Source organism: Aythya ferina, assembly GCF_964211825.1.
Source record: "Aythya ferina genome assembly, chromosome: 3".
Lineage (NCBI taxonomy): Eukaryota > Metazoa > Chordata > Aves > Anseriformes > Anatidae > Aythya > Aythya ferina.
In genome coordinates this window covers 56,535,595-56,556,754 of record NC_140298.1, presented here as the reverse complement: position 1 = coordinate 56,556,754, position 21,160 = coordinate 56,535,595, and the positions used below count along the sequence as shown (strand labels likewise).

At 42.5% G+C, this 21,160-nt stretch overlaps 1 protein-coding gene and 1 long non-coding RNA gene across 13 annotated transcripts in view; both read right to left on the bottom strand.

Moving 5' to 3' along the window:
- HIVEP2 (HIVEP zinc finger 2) overlaps positions 1–21,160 on the bottom strand; it is a 134,861-nt gene that overhangs the window by 37,256 nt on the left and 76,445 nt on the right. For 8 of the 12 annotated variants that reach the window (XM_084514499.1, XM_084514498.1, XM_084514492.1 and 5 more), the window contains one exon: positions 17,765–17,862. The gene's annotated coding sequence lies outside the window, so the exon portion shown is untranslated. Of the gene's footprint in view, positions 1–322; positions 345–13,169; positions 13,239–17,764; positions 17,863–21,160 lie in introns of those variants that run through there. The other 4 variants (XM_084514493.1, XM_084514497.1, XM_084514494.1 and 1 more) reach the window with 2 other exon arrangements.
- LOC311434850 lies at positions 4,977–8,988 on the bottom strand. The gene is made up of 2 exons (XR_014691770.1): positions 8,249–8,988; positions 4,977–5,295 (listed from the first exon to the last, which is right to left on the bottom strand). It is a non-coding gene; the product is annotated as an uncharacterized lncRNA (long non-coding RNA).

Below are 21,160 nucleotides of genomic sequence, written 5' to 3'. Positions count from 1 at the left end.
ATGTTTTGTTTATAGCCCTCAGGATGTTTAACAGGAGAAAAATAAAAAAGGAAAAAAAAAAAAAAAAAAAAAGACAAAAAAAAAGCTCTTTTAAATTACCCTAGCTATTTTTTATAGTACTTCCTTCTTTTTATTGCATGAAGTATTGGAAGCCGGTATGCACAATATCCAATTGCATCAGAACACCTCTTAAAAATTTCAATAAAATATGCATACGCTTTCTTGCTGTGTTTTGTAGGTATAGGAGATGTTTCATTCTGTGCAGTTGCTACTTTCTACAAGACACAAATCAACTCTGCTTATTAATGTGATGACCACTCACCTGAGTGAACACTACTGAGAAGAAGAAGTTCTACCAAAAATGCCTGAATCTATATGCCATGCCTTTGTTACTCCACAGATTGATACTTGAGAGGGGAGTCCAAGCTGCCAGCTCAGTTACAGTCTCAACAAGAGAAATACACTAAAAAAAAAAAAAAAAAAAAAAAAAAAAACACAACAAAACTTCTCTTGGGAAAGGCACTGTTCAGGTTTCACGAGGACTTGCTATCAGTCAAGTGTAGACAAGGGAGCATTATTCAGGGCCTCCCTAGCGCAAACAGCTCCTTAGAGTTTCCCATATCACACCAACTTTTGAAATGACTTCAAGGAAGCCTGCAATATGAAACCATTATCCTGTACTTCAAAAGTGGCACAACTGAACACCAAATCTCTCTTACACAGGAAAAGTCTAAGGACAGCAAAAACCTTAATATCAGCCACCAAGTGACACCTCAGCAGGGTCTAAGAGGACATTTTGAGTGCTAATGGTGCACTGAAAGGGAAAGAAACCACTGCTCAGCTCCAGAAAACCCCAGACAACTCTGTACAGGGTTCTCCTCCTACATCATGCTTGGCCCATTCCACCAGAATTAGTTTTTTTCCAGTGTCAGAAGTGGAAGTGAAATCAGCTGAAGATTTGACCCAGAAGTCTCCAAGGGTGCCTGTGATACACCAATGACACTTGTACACTATGAACAAAAGAAAGTACCATCAACACGAAGGCAAAGAGTATATGCACAAGCGTATAGGGCTTCATGTTTGCTAAGTTACAGTAAGACTGATTAATTGGTAAATGCTTCTTGAGATAGCTCTTAGTCTGAAAACCTCCACTGCAAACCAAAAGCACGTAAGCTATTTTCACTAGACTAAACTGCAATGTTTTGGCACTCAGACCACCTAAGACAATCAACGCTTGCTTATTCAACTGAACTCTTTCCCCCACTTCTTTCTCCCTACCCCACTTGCAGGATTTGAGGACACCCTGTTCGCTTGGAGATGGTGAATCATTTCAAGCCAGAAGGCCCACACAGTTCCTCAAAAGACACAAAAGGTGTAAAAATAGCTCGTACTAATGAAGCAAGCACAGCGTCAGCAGCCAGATGAGCGTGGGTGATCAGATAAGGGTCTGCTGTTGCAAAGGGCAAATTATTAAGAGAATGCTTCTCTCTCTCTTTTTATTAAGCTTTGTTCACCCTTCTCTGGAATCAGCCCTCTGCAAAGTATGATAAATGACACCTGACAAGATTGACTCCTCCTGTAATTGCAAGTTTCATAGAGGCTCAGGAAGCTGTGCCTCACAAGAAGCTGAAGGTACAGTGGAGGTGTCACTAAAAAAAATAAATAAAGAGAGGCAAAAATAAAGCCTAAAAATAGCCAGGACTACCCACTGAGTATGACTGTGTAGGTATATTTAGCTAGTCTAACACCAACTTTACTTGTTAAAAACACAATCTTACCTTTATGCAAAACAGTTTCCTGTTTCTAAACATAACTTGAGAAACGAGAAGATGAGGGGAAAAAACTCAGATTTGGAACAGTCCCTTTTTCACTTACATTACCAACAGATAAAATACAAAAAGACTGGGTAGAACTTCTACCTGGTGTCTGCATTCCAGCATCACATAATGAAGGGACAAGAGCTTGTTAACTAAGGCATCCTCCTTCAGCCGAAAGGACTAGGAAGTAGATTCAGAAACAAACATGTTTTCAAGTACTTGCAAGTCTTCAAAACAGTATTGATGGGGTGGGCAGAGTTCCGCCTGGGCCAAGACCTGGCAGCAGCACTGTGTTAGGCAGCTACTGTTCTTCAGCCCAACCTGCACCGTCCCCTCCACGATGCCTGAGCCAGCTGCAGCCACGCCACAACATTTGTGGGACCCTACTGCAAGCTGAATCACTAGAAGGATCTCAGAGAAAAGTTGTCTTAAAATTGAAGGGGGGAATGGTTTTCCTTGTTTTTCTTCTAATCTGGAGCATTTCAATGACCAGGTTTACAACACAGTTCCTCCTCACCAGCACACAGAAAGCTTCTCCAGGGACCAGAAATGAGGCTCTGGGAGCTAAGGGAAGGTGGGAACTTGTCATGTCAGAGCCATTACCTCAGTCAGCATTACCCTGGAGAGAAGGCTATGCCCCACTAGAAGCAGACACGTAGGCCTGCATGCTAAAAAGAGGCTGTTGCACTTTTACAGCCCTATTCTGCAAATCTTGCCTACTCTGAGGCCAATTTACATCCCTTTTATCAGCACAAAGGAGCTGTTAGAAAGGGTGTAAATATAACTTACTGCCATTTTAAGCACTCCTACAGTGCTTAATAAAGTGGCACAAGTATAAATGACCATCTGGCCAAGTGATACAGTTTAGCATCTTATGAGGAATATTGAGAAGAACCACCAACCACACATGAATTTCTTATTCCCTGAGACCTTTATTTACAGGAATTAATGACTGTACCTCTCCAGTCTTGGTATATTTGTCACTGGGGCAGTAGCGGGCACACGTGGAGGAGTGGAGATGGGAGCTCAAACTCTCCCAGCAGCATCTGGTCCGTGCGCCCAGGAACAGCCCCAGACCCGGCACTTGCTCATGATGCCATACCTGAAGGTGTATAGCTACAGGATGACCAACAGCTAGGCAGTAGCAATATTCTGCAACCTCCATTTCCGGAGCAACTTCACGCTTCTGCACGGCATTGAGTTTAACACAAAGGAAAAACAAGCCAGGCCCCAAGGACTCTCTGAAGAGTTTCTGCAACTGTTTAAACTACATTACTGCAACATTACTACTGGAAGTCATACACGTGCCAACTTTCTAGTGCTCCATTTGAGCTGTACAAGGAAATGGTCTTTTCTACAATTATGTTTTTTCTATTTAATGTTGTGACTCGTTTGGCTCATGCTTACATGAGGGTTTTGTTTCATTATTATCCATTCTTCCTGTGTGGCTCCAAAGACCTCACATCAATCACTCTGGGGCTGGGGTTACACAAAAATGCACAGGTTTATACCAGATCTTTCTTCTCATTTACAACAGGAAAAAAAGCCCACTGTAAGATACTGCCAACTTCACATGCAAGAGTCAATAAAAATGATTACTCTGGCATTACAATTTTTATTTTGATCTTATTTTAAAACTAAAAAAAAAAAAGAACAACACTGTAATTGAAGTTAATAAGATTATATTTTAAACATGAAGTCCAATGGGAAATTGCAAGCATGCTCTTTTCTTGATATGCTATGATTAATTCCCATTGATACAACCATCCTTTGTTCATCATCATAGCTTTGCTTTTTCATCCTATGCCTTAGCAGTAAATTTAATAGTCACTGATTTTTTACCAGAATAGATAAACATTGAAGTGCAAGACAAATCAGTTGATACTATTATTCTTCAGACAATTTAATTTTAATCTGAAATTAAGAGTAAATGTTGTTCTACTACATGAAATATGAATGTAAAAATAATTATTAGTAGGTTTAAATACTGAAGACCATACACTGGCAGTACATTTATATAAAGTTAATGAGGCTATATACCCAAAACCACCATGGGGCTCTTAAATTGTAATGCTAAAAGCAGAATGATCAGAGCCTAAACCTATCCCCCACTTCCAAATTTGGAAAAACTTTGTGTTTGAGTAATATACCACCTATCACCTATCCTTACAAATTTAAAGCTGAGGAAGAAAAAATTCAAAGGAGAAGACAAAATGCCCAATTCAATCTAAACCAAAGAAATGTGCTAACTTAGAAATAATCTGGGGGAAAGAAGTGCTACGTTCTCAGTCGGATCAGCCCCTGCCTGCCAGGGAGGGGATGTGGCAGCAGCTCTGGGTTGGGGAGGAGCAGGGCAAGGGGCTTCAGATTTAGCACGGAGATGGTGGGGCCACGGGGCTACATCCTACCGAATGCCACCTCCAACTCACAGCTCCAGGGCTGCTGGCTCACCTTCTTCTTGCCTCCTCTGCTACCCAAATTGGGCTGAGGGTCTGCTGGACTACTACAGAGCCCACCTATGGGGTGCTCAAGGTCATGAAAACTTTCTGCTTCCAGCATAACATGCAACAGTCACGATACAGGCGAGGTAACGAGCAGAAGTAAAGCAAGACAAGGTGTTATCTTTTCCTTTCGATAAGTTCCTGCTGTGGGATTTCTTCGTCAGCCAATGTTTGAAATGTGGGTGTTGGAAAGTTGTTGTCCTGCATGTAAGTAAGTCCCTAACTGTGGCCTACACAAGCACGTGGCACAGCAGCTCCCGGCACCCCGGGTCACACAGCCAGGATCTCCACAAAACAGCGGCAGCACTCCCGATTTTGCACGGTGGGCAGGCAAAGGCCAAGGAGGCCAAATGGAGGCTGCTGGCGCCACGTGCTCCAGCGAAGGAGAGTGAGGCAGAAGGTGACAGGAGCCATCGGGAGGTGGCAAGAAACGAGGCTGGTAGGTAAGGAGGGGCCGCGCTATCTCGCATCTGCCTGCATCCTGCCGCGAGTGCTCTTCCTGCCGCAGCCGCCCCGGCCGCCCCTGCGCGGTGGTGGCACTTTCACCAGCACCGCTCCCCTCCCACTGACCGGCCCTGAACATGCACCCTGGTTTATGTCACCTCCCCAATGGGGCCAGGGATCTCCCAGCTGCCAGAGATAGATGCGGTTAGGATTAACGTTTTATTGGCATTTACGGCAGGCAAGCGGCGTGGCTCATAATGCAGTTTTTCTCTTGTGAAGACCTTAGGACGTGGGGGGCGGGTTGCCACCGGCCTGCCTGGTGCTGAGCGCTGACGTAAGGGCAGCTCCGGTTAGGTGCCGTGTGTCATTAACTTTCTGCTGCTACATCTGCTGATCACACACCCTCCTCCCAGCCTGTGTGTTTCGCTGACATCTGCAGGCACTGCTCTGCCGGGGGAAGCTGGCCCGCCAGCCTGGCTGTGGGGACAGGCCAGCTCTCCAGGTGGGATGGCCGAGGAGTTAGGTCGCTTCAGCTAGGATACACAAGTTAAAAGATAAGAAATAGGAGATATCTGCCCTGCCTGGTGTAATAATCACAATGTATTATTAACAAAAGTCAGGTTTCATCATTAACTTGACTCAGGTTTCAAGAACTGATCTCACCCTGATCATCCTCCAAATTGCACTTGGCGCTCTTCTCTTCCCTCAGAGCTGCACCAGTACCAGCTACGAAGGCTGCTGGTAACAGTACACGAAACAGAAAGCTCAGGTAAAAATGAGTCACAAATACCACAATGAAACAGGTGCAAAAAACTGCAGACAGATTTTAAATTGCCTGAACCCACTGCAACCTCACCACTTGGGCCTGATCCTGCCAGAAAAATGTGGCCTATTACTTCAAAGCGGTGGAGAGGAAAAGGGCTGACTGTCAGCAGGTGCTGCATGTGGCACAGATGACACAGCCCAGCCTGTTCTCCCCCAAAAGGTGTCAGGAAAGTCACTGCTCCCCTCTTGGATCTAAAAACACGAGAAGAGCCACCTACGTGTTTGCTGTAGTGAAGTAGCCAACTGTCTCAGTCACGACCCATCCGCTGCAACAAAAGGTCCTCGTTTGATTTTGTTCCTCCAACAAGCTCATCATCAGAGCTACTAAAATCTTCCAAAGCTTTTTCTCGACTTCGAAGTGTGAGATGAAAATGCCATTTTAATTGCGGATTAGTGAGGTCTGCTTGAATAAAATAACCCCAATCACTTGGATGAAACTGCATAACAAACATCGCTCTTCTAGCAGGGAGCCTAATTGCTCTACTCGCACCAACAAAGAGCTGCTGGTTCATTAGAGCAAGCTAGAGGAGCTGCTGTTTGTATCCTTGCAAACTGGGAGTATTTGATTGCAAGACTGCTTATAGACGTTTGAGCCAAAATTCAGCCTCTGATTTCTGATCAGCAAAACTTAAAAAAAGATGCTGCCAGTCTGATTTTTTCTTTATAGCTTTCTTCAGTATAACAATTTATTTGTCACTTTAATCCATTCAAGGATGTCAAATCTAATTTCAAGGTAGGATTCGGACTTCTATATTCTGTGTAAACCCACTTAGCAAAAGACGTAGCAAGGATAGGACTGGTATAAACCTCATTGCTCTGTTTCACATGACATCTGGAAGATGCTGACAGTTACGTTGCCATCCTGCAGCCTGATTGCACCAGAACTTTGCCAGAAAGTGCAAAGGGCAGAGGAAGGCCAGAAAAAGGCCAGCAGAGGAAGGCCATGGAAAGCTCAAAGGCAGCCACAGTTCCTGTTGGCTGCTCAGAGCAGATTTGTATGGGAGGGGACCAGGCAGATGGCATGGGAGATACAATTTTGTCTTGTCCAACAGGGTAAAAATTTGCTGAATCACATTAATGGGGACCATAGCAGGTAGTCTCACCATGATGTCCAGGAGCTCCCTTTGCCTGTTGCAGTTGCCCCCAGGTGCAGCCCTGTGCCTTCATGCTGCTGTGCTTGGGTTTCTCTTTCCAACCACTTCTCCCCTCATCATACAGATCTGAGAAGCCATTGCTTTATATTTTAGGAACACGTATTTCTGTTTCTTTTCCTTCACCACCATGTTCAGACTGAATGTATTCTGAATGGAAAATATAAATGTAAATTGAGGCAGATACCTGCCTCAGTAAGTCTACCGAAAGCAGCTAATTCTCTCCAACTCATACTCCACATGTGAATGCATCCACATATGGGCTCAGCCGTACCTGCAGTACAGTGTTTGCCAATGAATGTTTGGCAGTCAGGGGCGGCACAAGTGCACCCAGCTGGTTTTTATTTTTCAATAAAAGGTTATTTACATTTCTAGATACAAGGCATTGCTGGGACTGCTCATAAAATGTAACACACATGGATTCAAAAAAAAAAAAAAAAGGAAAAAGTAAAGGTGCAAAAAAGAATGTTTTTTTTTCCTTTTTTTAAAATGCAGTTTGATTCACTTTGTGAGAAAGATAATAGGCCACCAGTGAAATGGAAAGTGGATCAAAACAGCGTAATGTAAGCCTTCAAAGCAGAGGAAAACTCCACATGGGATGTTTTCAGGAAAACCGCTCAAATACAGTGCTACTAAATGTGATAAGGGTTCGGGAAGGTCAGGTCTTTGCACAGCCAGGACCATGCTCTGCCTTTCACCCAAGATGCTCATCAGGACTGGAACACAAACCTATTTTCCTGACAGGTCATGAATTAAATAGCTGCAGCTGGTTTCCAGGATCTCTTTCCTTCTGCTAGCAATCTCACATAGAAACAATAAAATTACTGGCACTATGAATTAGTTCTAGAGGTATTTTTTTCAGTCACAAAGCTATTGTATGGTATTTCTTCTCTGGTACACATAAATTCAGTAAGCACAGAGCACCCACCAGTATTAAGGAAAGATCACATCTAAAACCACAGGTCCCAGTTATTGCAATGCTGCTTGTTACAGGAACTTCATCTATGCTAACACTCTGCTAGAGCAGTCCAGGTCATAGTAGTAATAACAAACAACACGGGAAAAGTTAAAGGAGAATCAATATAAGTGGGACAGCATTGTTCGTTGACATTTTTAAGCCCCATTACTGTTGATCCACCCATGAACAGGTCTGAATTTATAGCAAAGGAAACAATAAGTCCATGACGGCACTGTAGGAAGTTTCAATCTCAAAAAGTGTCTACCTGAAACTACCTGGAAATCAAGATCACGCTGCTGAAATTCCCACCAGTCCAATACTTTGTTTCATCCTTGGTTTTCTTTTTCCCTCTGCATTCAACTGAGCTGCTCTATGATTATTTTTCTGCAACTTTCAGCAAAAGTAGGTACAGAAGGCACAATGGACAAGCACTGAGGGCATCTAGCCCACAGAAGACTTAGCCTTTGTCCCCCTTGAGAAATGGATACAATGCCAGCTTGAGTGGACTCTGAATCCTAGCTTTAATTTGACAGAAGGTGAAATCAGACTTACCTACCTCTTGCTTAAATACTAGTCTTTCCTCAGCGTCCCTCTGTTTTCCACAAAAATACTCTTCTTCCCGTTGGTGACCATCTATGTAGGCACAGGATCCAAACTCTTTCCCACCGTGTCCTCAACATCTGCATGTTGTCTCCCTCTCTATTGACAGCTTCCAATAAAAGCTTCCTTTAATAGAGTTGTCCTGACTCACAGGTGTGGGGGGGAGGGAAGCTGACCTCGCTGCAGCATCAAGAGTCTCTGACGCATTTTGGGAGGCTGTGGTTTCAGGTCTGAAAGAATTCAGCCTTGTTTTTGACTAAGTTTTAAAAGCTCAATTTCCAAAATACCACCCCATAGCTCCATGTCCGTTTGCAACTCGATCTTGTTTAGTGGCTCTACTTAGCAATATCCAGGGCTTTGGACATACACTTGACAGATTAGCAGTGCTCACCAGCAATAGAGAGTTTCTCAGAAACACAGCCACCCGGGCTCCTCGCTAGCTCCACCTCTTGTCCGCCCACTCCCAGTTTCAGACATTTCACATTCCAAAACTGGAAGTGTCTATGCACCATAAGGTCACAGTATTGCACAACCAGCCCAGCTCCTTCTAAGAGCTACTGCATCCTCAGAAGTACACCAACGACAACAGCAAGAGGGCTGTTTACAGTGAATTTCTATCTGAGTGGGAGTATTTTCTCCAAGAATCTTATAACAAGGACATGAAGTGTATGGCTCTTCCCTGCGTTTGGTAAAATTGCTATTGAGATGGCACTTATTTAATGCTTCCACATCTGCATTCCTTCCCCTTTAAGCTGCCTTTTTAAAATTTGAGAATTAATTTTAACACTTCCCCTAAGTATTTCTGTGCTGGATAATTTTAGGACATGCTAAACAGAACAATTTCTGACTATCTTAAATTTAGAACTGAGGCCGTTCATAGTTTTCGCAATGCAACTGTGAAATACGACTGATTGTCACCAATGTGAGTTTTGCTAAAGGATTTATTTTCTTATAATCAAATGATCTGAATAACTTCTACGATCCCTCCTTCATATAGTCTTTAAATTCCAATAAGTAAATGAAAACTCTGGTTTCAGTTATCACCCAAAAACACCTTATCAAGTATAGCGGACTAAAAGTTAGACAAGTTTTTGGTTTTGTTTTTTCCCCCAAAGGACAGTACATTGGTAGAAATGGTGTTGTCACATTATGTTACCTCTGAAACTGTGTTCAGCATTTCAGCTACAGCTAAGTCTTAGCTGTTAGCACAGAAAATATATTTGGCTTTCCCTTGAATGCCAAAGAGCTGGTAACTGCCAAAGGCATTTTTTGACTTAATTAATTAAATGGCCAGTTCGTATGTGTCACTTCTTTCAATTCAGGTCTGTTCCCTTTTTCCCCAGCAGCCCAGGGCAGCTGAGCAGTAGAGAAGCAGAAGGGCTTGGGGCCACAGCTGCTCCCCAGCACTCTCAGGTGAGAATAGGGCTGCTGGTGGACAACATTCAGAAATCTGATTCAGGCCACTCAGTTAAAAGTATGATGGCAAAACCAAACCAGCGACAGAGCAAGAGGGAAAAGGAAATAGAATCCTGTAAAAGAAGCAGAACGAGGGACGAAGGAGGACCCTTGCTCTTCTCTGTTTCATTAGCTGCACTGGCATACTCTGCTGTGGGTAGCCTGGCACTTGTGTTCTGAGTCATTCATCTGGAAAATATAACGTGATTGAGAATCAACTGCCCTTCGTCCCACAGAAGAGACACTTAAAATGGAGCTAATGGTTTAAAGTTACTTAGCTCCTGTTTGGTCTCTGAGCAAGTAAAAGGTTAGACTGTAATATTTAACCACAACTCCCGTGCCCTTCTGAGAAGCACCGGGGAGACCGCCTGAAGGAAAGTCAGACATCTGACATGCTGTTTCCTGTGCACATGTGGTGGAGAAATCTCCAACAGCCTCCAGTCTCATGTAGACAGAGCTTCCTCCCGTGCAGCAGCATGGTCGCTGGTACAGCCCATTTCCTCCTGGGGGACAAGTTTCCCTCAGGGATGGCAGGAGCATGCCACCAGCCACGACCATCAAACCTGAGAGATGGTCACTATTCAATATCATCAAAGGTTTGGTGCATTCAGTATCATTGGCAACACGTCTACATAAAAGCAGGATGTGTGTCCCCACCCACCCCCAAGGAGGGACAAGAAGAAGATTAACAAAAGTCTGGAGACACAGTACTGTAAGGAGAACACCACATTTACTACAAACCTTGCTGAACTATTCAAACTGTTACTTGAAAAAGTAAAAGTAGTATTTGTGATATGAGCATTCATTCATTTTAAATGTTCATCCATAAGAGGTCACTGTGTGATTCAATGAACACCTTGGTGTCAGCAGCATTCCTCTCCCTTCCCACATGCTCCACACCAGATGTCCAGTCATCTCCAGTAATGTCCCAGCTATTATCCAGCTGCCTTCTGTAGGGAAAGCTAAGGCAATAAGGCAAGAAACGTGTAGGCGTCCGTCAAGCGCTTTGATTGTATGACCTTAGCCGATTTTACCATCACTTAAATGTACCTACTTTTCATTCATCATTAATCTCAAATGGATCCAAGAGTTTTACAACTGCTGTAGAAGTTTTAAATAACTGGTAAAAAATACATGAAAATCTGGGAGACTGTGTTTGAACAGCAAAGACAGAAGCTCACACAACAGCTCCTCTGGTTTCCTAGGGACTGTGGCCTCTGGTTTTGAATCTGGCTCACCAAGATACTGTTTTGTTACTAGCTGGTAGATGCTTTCACCACAGTGACTCCCATATACCATGGGACATGTAGGCCTGACAAGGTAACCTGCCCATAGGAACTTTTCAAGCATGAAGCTTTTGTATTGCCATTTGCCATGACATGAGAGGGAGTAATAGACAGAAGTAACTTAACGACAACTGTAACTATGTTAGCTCAGTTCAGCTCATCAAATATCTTCTTGGTGAATTAAGGTGACTTAAAGGGAAGTACTTCGTTCAGAGATTTCCATGGAAAAACAAAAGCAAAAAATAAAAATAGGCAATATGGAAATTTTCCAGTGGAAAACTTGTTCTTGTGGAAATTCCTCTTTCAATTGACAAATTGTGTTTATGGGAAGTTCCTCCGTAGCTGTAGGCATAGACCTCATGCTGAGAAGTTTAAAAGCAGCTCATATTTGACCTGCTGCTCTCGTCAGATAAAATGAGGGACCAGAGCCCTCATCTTTCCCTTTTGCCTATGCACTCCCTGAAGCACACATGCAGTCCCACCACCAACATATTGACTGCAGCCACAGTACTCACCTGGTTACTCAAGCATGTGAAGGGACTCTTGAAGAACTGATCCCAAATCAAGATTAATTACATGTTCTTATACATAAGCTGTCCCTGATACAGCTGCCACTGACTTCAGCAAAGTTTTGACCAACACAAGGGATTGCAGGCTTGGGAAAGTCTTAAACAAAGCTCCTTAGAGTTGACTGCGCCACAGACAGGGAACCTGGGCCTAACTTTTACATGATTATGTGAATGGACCTAAATCATGGATGGGACTTCATCACTATTAATTGTTTTACACTGGCTTAAACCAGTAAGAACTACACACTCCACAGCTAACCTTACAGGAAGTAAGACAAACATTTTTAGTGAGCTTCCTGAGGGTCTTCTAAATTTGCAGCAGGAGCACTGAGTAAGCGTCTCCTTTACAAAGTGATATTAGAAAAGCATAAACCATTCATTATAATGTATTTTCTTTCTATCAACCACGCTAGTATGAATCACCATACTGTGTAAACAGGCTAGAAATCATATTTATGGCAGGGCTCAAACTATCTCAGCATGTTAGAAGAAGAAAAAATCTGTTTGAGTAGGCAGGTTTGTAAAACCCCTCACAGTCCAGAAAGAGGCATCAAGTCCCTAAATCATTCACCTGAACTTTTGCGGTGATTTACAGTAGTTCTGTATAAGCCTTGTAATTTCACACTAAGGCATTTTTTACCCCAAATAAAATGTAGATCCCTTTGGGGAAAACCAGTTAATTCTACTGGCAATATGGGACTGAACTTTACAACTTACTCCCTGTGCATCTTGTTTCCATGCTGACTGAACGCTGGCCCATGCAGGCTATCCAACAGTATCTCTGAAACCAAGCCGAGTTGGAAGAGTTTGGGCACTGTGGAGCTGGGGCAGGAGCACCAGCCCCAAGGTGCTGCTGAGGAGGTTGCCGGCAGCTGGCTGCCTGCCCACTGCCATGAAGTGAAGGAGTGGACAGAGGCCACTGCTCAGCTGCTACAGTGACCTTCAGCTATGCTGATCTGCGATGTGAATACACCCCTGGGCCACGCTCTTGTTTCTAAACCACATGCTTTCTTAGCAATATGCAATGCTACGTACACATACATGGTGTTGGGTTCACATATATAGCCCCACATCCATACTGCGCACGAGGCCCGCAGATTTCTCACCGCCCCCAGACACAGAATGGCCAGCCCATTATAGCAGGGGATGCTCTGCACCGGGAGAATGCAGCAACCACACGTGCTCACTAAGGCGTGCTGTGTGGCTGTAAAAATCATATATGCTGAGGTCAACTTGCAAGCAACAAGAATTACAGAGATCAGTTAAAAAAAGATCATGTCTCTCCACCACAAAGAGTTATGGAGTTATATAGAGCTTTTGGGACACTGCAGTAATAAAACACAGTTACAACGAAAATCTCACTCAATACATCCTTTTTTATTGAAGTGGCATGAAGGGCATTTATTTTCAGTCAGACACTCGAAGGAATACCCCACATGCTAGATAGATAGCGTCATGTCACACAGCAAGTTGTCTCTTCCAGCATGTTGCAGAGGTCTACTGCACTGAAACGTATGTGATAAGAGCAAAGGGCCCAGGCTCTTTTTCATATTCTCTGCATACCTGTTGCTATCACACAGCTGCTCTCAAGTCTACAATTTCCTGTGCAGTACAAACTGCATACCACTTCCCCTGCAGAAAAAAAAAAAAAAAAAAAAAAAAAAAAAAAAAAAAGCCTTGCTTGTTCTTAATTGACGATGGAAATACTGTCATATTTTCCACTAGCCAAGCTTGAAACCATTACTGAACGAACCTTCATTAATTTTTCCACAACATTTTGCAGAAATGTCAGGAAACAGCTGCACCAGAAATGATTAACTGTCCTTATCACTAGGGTTTCATTGGCCAACTTCAAATTATATAGTTTTTCTTCTTTCAAAATTCTACATTCAATGATGTTTTTGTTATTCTTTAGTTGAATATCTCAATACACTACTTTCTTTTCAAAAGTATCCAATTACACAGGTTTAGTGGTGCACAGAAATTTTACGATCAGTGGAAGAATTTGTACAGTTTGGAGCTGCATACTTCTAGGAAAAGATTGCTTCCTGCAGATTGCTCAGCTGTGTCTTTCTTGGATCAAATTCAATGAAATTCACAACTTGAAGTCAGATTGTGTTTGCCAGTCAGACCGAATTCATTATGCAGACAAACTTTTCTTGCTGCGTTTTCTTTCCTCTCCCGTTCTACCCTTTTCCTTTCGCCTTTTCTCTCCCCACATTTTCTCTCTTACCTCTTCTTCAAGCTATACTATGCATCAAAACTTAACATACAATGCACAGTATGTTTACTGGCAAAAACAAGTGGAACAGTGTGTTTCATAATTCCAAACATGCAACCTTTGAGATGCTGAAGACTTGGTACAAACTAGATTACAGCCATCTGGAGCTAACTGCTAGCACGGATCTGAGATTCCCAACTAACCAAGACTTTTCAGGCTCAGAACTTATTAGCAAAGCATCTGTGAGCAAAAGAATCCTCTAACATGGATTCGCACAATTGCAATGGGCATTATGTATTTTTTCCAAAATGTAAATTCTTCAGATTTCTCATAAGAATACAGTGACAAGAAGGAAGGCTCACAGGATTACTTTTAAAGATCTACATAATCCAAGTTTCTTGTTTGCATTTTGAAATATTTAATTTAGCATTACTACAGCATGACAAGTTAAAACAATTCTGTGTATTTGTCACCAGCAAATTCAAAACCACAATTGTTCATTCTATGTCTGCATTGGAGCTGTGAGCCTTGCATATGTAACCTTAGGATATATTTAGAAAGAGGGAAAAGTGTATGTGAATAGGTAAATGCATGTATTAGAAGTTACATAAAATGAATCTCACTGGGTGTGGTTCAGTGTTAATAACCTTATCACACCCCGTCCATAAAAAAAATAAATAGTCTGTTTGTTGAAATACAGTACATAAATGGAGGTTTATCTAGTTATTATGAAAGGATCCTTCTTGCTGCCTGTAATTCAAAATGATTTGCATTTCTTGCTTTTTAAATCGGTCCTTTCCATGGCAGTGTGCATTGTAGCACACGATTCACCAGCAGCTCTGCTCAGAAAGAGCCAGACGCTGATGCCCTCACCCTGTGCTAGGTCTTCGTTGTTTTCAGCAGGTATACAGCTGTCAGAACCTGACTCAGAACCTCTAACATAGCCCAGTATTACTATCAAATTGGCGCAGTGCTGGTTACAAAACAGATCTGATTTTAAATTATTTTACCAAGATATTTGTGGAGACAGCAGAAATTGCAGTACACTATATTCTGTTTAAAATAAGCATGAATATATATGGATTCTATTTACAATGTATGAAATACCGCCAAAAGTGACCAGTTTTTCTACAGATTCAATTTTGTAATATGCAATGCTGAATTTCTCCTTCACATTATCCTTATCTGTCTCTGTTCTAGTTTAAAAGCAGTAGCTTGCAGTGCCAGAGGATTTCAAGGACTGTGTCCTTCCAATATATGGCATGTTAATGCACTGCTTGCTATTGAATGCCCAAGGGCAGGGAGACTTCAAGTCACAAGGTTCATTTCTGCCTCCTCCAGCTGTTTTTGAGCATCTTTCTTCCTACCCCAGACTGTCAGAAAACTAGCAAATAAATTTGTTATGCTACTATCCTGCTCAGCCACCTCCTGGACGTAGAAGAAACATGCTTTTCTCTCTCTGACTAGTAGTGGAACAAGAAATTAGTGTTCTTGTTTTTCCTTGCACTTCCACATCCTGAGCTCAAACCACCACCACTGAAGAACAGCCTTCTGCTCACACACAGTCATCAACAAGCAGCAGGATCTAAGGGCAATGCCATAACAAAAAGAGAGACCTTGAACTTGCTTTACCCTTTGCATGGTCATTTATATTTGGGCAAAGTGGATAACAGCTCCTTTAGCACTAGGGTAGTGGCATTTTATGCTCGCCTGGCATTCACTTTACCCAGGTATAAATAGCAAAAGGTTTCAGACAGTAGGGAATCGGGACCAGTATCTTCAGAGGATTCTCAGCCAAAATAAAGCAGCTAGTCCTCCACACCACAGCTTGTACAATCTCCCTCTGCTGCAAGAATCAACCCCTGCAGGGCGCCTGGGACTGCTGGTTTGGCAGCATTGCATGCTCCTGTCTTCAGGGAAAATGTGCCTTCCTATCTCCCCATATCTAGCTGTGGAATCAAACTGCAAGTTTTCACCTGTAAAGGAGGCAATATAGGGATCAGTTTCTTAATGGGAGTCTTTTATTAGCTCACATGGCATATTTACTACCCTACCAGTATTAAGCGCTTGCTTTAATATCCTTAGCACAGAAAGTTGCAATACATATTACCATAGTTGCAATGGCACCACTCTAAACTACATTAATTGAGAGCATCTATTCTAAAGTTCAGCTGTTCCAAACCACCATTACTAGGCTGACAAATTATAAGGGGAGTTCTCAGCATTCAAGAGAGCCACAGCAGCAAGGGCCCAATGCACAAAAGTACCATTAAGTTACACACTAATGAAACCTGAAAATTTTATGCTAAAAACCCATTTCGGAGGATGGCTGCCACACTCTTGTGTACCAAAGTTCTCAATTTTCCCCTTAAATCCTGCCTGGTGAGTCAGGACATGGCTAGGTTTCGGTACTCCATTACTCCTGCTTATAAATTTCACACACTGTTAATGCTTCCCAAACAGGGAACAGAGCTCAGTGCATGAGGACAGTTTGTTTCCCTGCTGAACTTTCACTGTAAATTCCACAGGACCTATGGCAAGCATGATGCGTAGTTTTTTGCAAGCATGTTCCCTGTTAACACGCCTGCTGACAGGCATTAATTTGCACTCCTCTCACCTAGCTCTGATCCCAGGCTGCATGGGAAGATCTCAGGTCTCAGACTGCAGGGGGGAAATAGTGCAATGCTCATAGACACAACTTCAATTGCAAGGACTTGCAAAAGGATGAATAAGAAGAGATATCCCATATAGCAGCACCATGGACTGCAGAATACTTGGGATCAGTTCCAGGTTTCAGCAAAGTGTCAAGGGACAGCCCATTTCAATTTAATGCCTGCCATTCCTTCCTTCAATTCATATATAGAATGAAACAGAGGTCCAATCCTATTTACAGTTCTCAAAAAAACGACAGTTTTATCTCAAAATACATTGCATATTTTCCTTGAACGCTTCCTGGGATCATGATATGGCATGAGAATCTTGTATCTTCTTTATATGCCTAGTTCTTACGGTTGCAGATAAATATTGAAGAATAATAATAAAAAAGCCAATGAAACATTTCCTTAACTTTTCACTATTTTAAGTCAGTCTTATTACATTCGGAAGGCTAACCAATACACAGATATTGGAGAAAAGGAGCTCCTCAGTGCTGCAACAAAACTAACTCTGTCTATTACACGAAGGCACAGTCTCTGAGACCAAGTCAATGTGAAATCTGTCCAACCTGTGACTAGCACCTTGAACAAACATGGAGCTGCAACAAGTAGCTGAAAAGAGACCTTTTCCTGACAAGATAAACTGGTTTCTGAACTGTGTGTTACCATAGCTAAACTGCTACTGGGAATCCACTAACTTTAAGCTAGCTTGGGTATCATGACACTACAGTGTCATTATTTTCATAATCGCAGTTTGCATGTACCCATGTGTTCAAGACCCAGAGGAAAAAATAAACCTTGATCTTAAGTATCGTCAACAATGCACTTGAAATGGCAAGATGGTCAAACAGAAACCACCAACTTACTCTTTAGGACAATTAAAAATGATAATAATAATATAAGCAGCTCTTTTAGATATCAAAACCCCATCCACTTTTTTTTTCTTTGTATTTTTTACAAGTAAATTTTTCTGCTAATTTCTTTCAAAAAGTATGCTCCCTGGATTCTTCATGAAAGAACTGTACAAAGAAGAGAAAGTGGCAAACCAAATATACAGTCAAAGCAAAGACACCATTTCTGAATCACCAAAAACATAACCTGTCCAGAAAGAGAAATGCTTCTGGTTTCAGCAAGAGGTGAGTTCACTTGTAACAAAAGGACAAGTAATCAGTTACTCTTTAAATGTGAGTGACTTCCAGTTAAAGCTTTCTGAGAACAAAAAGATATTCACCCAGGCCTGCTCCCCCAGCTCATTTCAACCCATTCTTTCCTTGCTTTCCTACCTGGCTGCTGCCGTCAAAGGTGCAAGTGAATAATGGTTCCAGTCAAGGCAATTCGGTTCAGCACTCCAGCGAATATGGCTGTTCACACTCTCTTCCACCTATTTAGAAAAATAAATACGAAGGATTTTTAAGGATTTTTGTCAAGTCAGCCTTGATTTTATAACCTATGTGATATATGCTGTGAAGCACAGATAACCACAGCTTGCATTGTACCCAGAGTTCTTTCTTCCAGGCTTCCCTGTGCTCTTGAATGCCTGCATGTGAGATGCCACTGCAGGCTACATGCCAGGGATGGGCAATGAGGAGAGCATCCCAGGGTGGCTATGCTCCTGGAGAGGGCTGCATCCCAGGGGAGCTGACAGGGAACCACCTGACAGCACAAGGTCCCAGCAGGAGGCCCTGTACGTCCCCTCTGCTCTTCGCCCTGCCGTGCCCCGTGGTGCATGGCTGTGACGCTGGGCCCTGGCTGGCCGCCCTCGTGGAGCAGCTGGGTCACCGCAGTAGGGAAGGTGCCTGCTCCTCAAGGGCTGACGAGCACTGTGGCAGAGGAGCATGGCGGAGGCCTCTGGCAGGAAAGTGCCAAACTTGGCACACTGGACTTGCAGATCGGTGGCCATGGCCTAACCAAGCTCCCACAGGAGTATGCAGAAAACCTTCCTGGACTTCCCCTGAGCACAAGGGCTCCTCACACTGCCCTGTACCCCAGACAAAAGCCTGACCACCACGCGGGTGGGCAAAGCCCCATGCTTCCACCATCAGCAGAGCGCAAACACGAGCTGAGGGAAACAGGGTGCCAACACATGAAGGGTGAAGCAGGCCTGGAACTAGTTAGTAGAAGGCATGTGCTTATGCTTTATGCTGTACTGTTTGCTATCAGCAACAAAAACAAATAGCAAATGATAATGTGTTACTAACCAGCAATGTCAACAGTGGTCTATACAGGCATCTGAGTATATAAAATAACATATGCTCTGGCTCCAGCCACTGACACTTTATCACATCAATATACAGCTTTCTAGGAAATGAATCTGGATGTGGAGCCAGGAACCACTTTTCAATCTCTGAGCAGACAAAGCCCAATACGTTTTTAATCTATGGGTGAAACTTTGGCAAGGCTGCACTCAAGGGCAAAATCCTGTTTTTAGCAGGGCCAGTATTTCACTCTTGATTTTTACAGCTAGCCTGAGAAAAGTTCCAGTCAAAAAACAAAGCAAAGCAATAAAGAAGTCACGAGTCTTTATTAGTCCACCCTTCACTGAAACCTAGGGGTGCTCCAAATTGCAGCTTGCTTTCCCTGTTAGTATATGGATACCCTCTAGCCCTCAGCCCTGTGCTTTATGCTTTCAGACAGGCCAAGCTGGCTTTAATGATGCTGGCTACACTTGCATAAAGTTTTTTCTAATGAACATGAATTGCAAATCTGTTTATCTTGCCCCCAACCCAAAGACAAGGGGCTCATTTAGACTAAATACTCTCAATAGCAAGCTGGGAGGAACAGAGGGGACTTCCATTAAAAGACAACAAAAACATAAGTGAAATATATCATTTATGACACAAACTCATACTGCTGTTCCAGCTTCAAAAAAGTCTTTGAACTGAAATCCATGAGGAATGCTATATCCTGTTTTCACCAATTTCTCTTTTAGCTTTTAACTGATGCAAGTCAGCATATTCACTCATGCGGTAGACTTCACTGTCTTCAGCGGCATTCCTCAATGGATACATTAGGGTCAGATCCAAGTGTGAAAGACTCCACCTGACTTCCATGAAAGTTGGGTCAGTTTCTGAGTATTTAAAAAGCTTAATCTTTACTTATAATTAGGTAAAATATTATCCAAAGTTCTGGTTAAGGACAGTATGATTTTGTCTAGACAGTACTAATGCCTTTCCTTACTAACTTAACAACCTTACAGAAATGTTGGAGCTAACAAAGAATACATGCTCTGAGGGAACAGCCAACCGACAGAGCCTCTAACAACTCCAGATGATGCACGTGCCATCAAACACAATTTTACTGCCCAATTAAAGCTCCCAGAGGCTTTGTTGTGATACTAAAACCAGGAACTTTTAATTTGTTTTTATCATTGCATTCGTAAAAACTTGTGCAATCCTCGGTTGTTTGGAAGCGAAAGAAGACGAGTTCCTTTAACAACAGCCCAGCAAAGAAAGGCAACAATGCAACAACCATTGCAGATCATTTCCTAGCATTTGGTCATATCTGGTCAAGACTTTTAATATACTGCTGTTGTTTGCCAGCCATGGAGACTAAGATTAAACAAGCACATCAGAAGGGGAATGAGAGTATGAGAAGCATGGCATGATTTACAGCTCAGAAGACTTTTTTCAATTTGAACTTTGTAGCTCATACACTCAGGGATTAGCCTTTTACATGGGACTTGGAAACACAAAGGCAGAGGTACTCTGATGATGACTCTTACCATCTGCTTTTGAAAAGAGTGCTAGACTCTCCCCTGGCAGTTCCACTAATCACTCTGATTGTATAACTACACCTTCAGTAGTGAAACAAAAATGTAGCAGTAGGCATTGGCAGCATCTGACCACAAAGATTAATTCATTTCATGGATCAACGATAACTTTGTTTTGTGTTACTCCTTATATTTCTGTTACACTGTCACTGTTCAGTTAATTGAGGAGGTATGAGAGGAAGATTCCTGTGCACTTTACAAGGTAAAAATATATCAGAAATCTAATGTGTATTTTAATGAAAAACTAAAGTTTAAGGAAAAACTGGCAAATATTTATTTTACTGCTAATTATTCTAAGGTTTTGAAATAGCACAATAAATGGGTGAAATTGCCTCAAGAGTACAAAGGGCAAATAAAGCCTTGCCTCTGTTACTCCTTAACTGGCTTGCAGCAGGTATCATTCCAGCACAGACTGTACCTTACCATGGAAAGGGAATTCACTTAAGGACTCAGATTGACCAGGTCTATAAGATTGCTCGTACCAAAGACGATCCACACAACACAGGTAGAAAAATTCGCACACTTCTGCAGCTTTCCACCCCAGGGCTCAAATTCATGGCTGGTAACTCAAAGCACTGAGGCAATAAGCAAATCTCCCACTTCTTTTCCATAGGTTCAAACCCCTCCTTTATATATGTGAAACAGCCCATTTTGACTTTTCTCTTTGCTCTTTCTCCTTTTCAAACACAAAGTCCAGAGAATTCTGTGAATAAGAGTCCGCATTGGGAGGAGTAAGAAGTCTAGAACTTGCTTGATTGACGCTATGATGCATTAAGCTCCAGACATCAATCTCAGTCTCAGTACTTACTCTCTGAATGGGCAATATTTTACAGTTATCGCTCTCTAAACAAAGCACAATTTATTATATACACAAATTGATATCTACAGCAGCTAAGACTAGAAGTAAAAA